Consider the following 1665-nt stretch of genomic DNA (forward strand, 5'->3'; position numbering starts at 1 on the left):
AAAAGGGTAACCAAATTTCTAAATACCTATCCTCTTTTTGGCTTTTCTCTTGTGTGGACTTGGTGTGAAAGCTTTTGCGTTATGAGGACAGTCCATATTTTACTATACCACAATTACACAGAACTCACATTTTTCCAGTAATGTGAAATACAAAGTCTTGCTAACTAATAATAAAAATAAATTAATTTATCGTTCTGTTTAAAATGCAGATCTTTTACTAAAGCATGAAGTAACCAGGTCAGGTGATCCCTAGGAAGCTGACATAAGATGAATCTCTTTAATAATTTCCTCCCAAAAGGGTCTAATTCCTGGACACAACTACCACATGTGCAAGTATGTTCCCCTTTCCACCTACCCCTTCCAACACAGCATCCCCCCAGTAGCAAAAAACATGATGGATCTTAACTGGAGTTAAATGCCATCTATACAATAATTTCCCAGAGAGAGAAAGTCATCCAGATCAATTTCTTTCTCCAAATCTGTCTGCCATCTTTTCATATGAGTTGTTTTCTTATCTTTTTCAATCAAATTGTCTACATCTTAGAAATTAAATCTTTTCTCCTCAAATGTGGTTAAAGGTCTAGATAGACCTGCTTTATATCCAGATTTCACAATGAAGTGTTTGACTTGTAAATATTGAAAATATGGAATTATTTATATTTATATTATTTATATTTATATTATTACATATTTCTTGATATGATTTCAAATTAGGGCCCAGAAACAGATGTCCAAATAGAGTAACATCACCTCTTACCCACGATAAATAGTTACTCTGATACAGTACTGCCTTGGGATAAATTCCTGATTATTAATGAAAGTAATTAAGGAAGAGGGCCTTGGCAACAGGAATTCAAAAAAATTGTCCAAAGGTGTTCTGGATGAATGGATGATTTATTTTTTTTGTTGACCTCAATGTCTTTTTAACCCAACTATTACTATGAATAACTATATTTGGGCACCAGGCTTGTTCGAGTTTTATCCAGTTTGCATGGTCTATTGTTAACCTAGTTGATTACAGCTTAATGAGCCAATTCCTTTTATAATTTATTAACGGTCATCCACAGGATTCCATCCAACACTAATAAAGGACAAACAGGTAAGAAAAGAAGAAGAAAAAAGGTTGCCCATGCCACCTTCCCTCTACTCTTTTCAAGCAATGACTTAATATCCACATACTCACACTGGCCCTTAGCAGTTTTAGATTCAGGAGATTCTAGATCTTGAAATACATTCACACTCTTAGCCAACTCCCCAGAAAGAATACCACACGTGTACAATTTAACAACCACTTCACAGACTTGTACAATTGCCATACACTTACTCAGAGGACAGTCTCTCAACTTTAGTTGTGCATTTCCTGGTTTTTAGTTGTTTGAGTTTTGCTAAACTCAATGTTCTGCAAGGGAACAACCTATCACCAAGCAACCTTAGCCTTAACACAGTTTTTTGCCACTGAATCTTATATACAACCTGTGAGAACACTCCTGTATCAGTCTTACTCTGGATCACTAAATCAAGTATCTGATTTAATATTTTTTGTTTTCTTTTCTGTTAGAATAAATCATCGGAGAGAAGATAAGTAAAAGGCATGATACTTCAGGTAATTGTATTTGTGAGTTTGCTGTTGGATACCCAGGCTGTATAACGATAAGATACCAAAGA

Source organism: Dermochelys coriacea, chromosome 2 (assembly GCF_009764565.3).
Source record: "Dermochelys coriacea isolate rDerCor1 chromosome 2, rDerCor1.pri.v4, whole genome shotgun sequence".
NCBI classification, from domain to species: Eukaryota; Metazoa; Chordata; order Testudines; family Dermochelyidae; genus Dermochelys; species Dermochelys coriacea.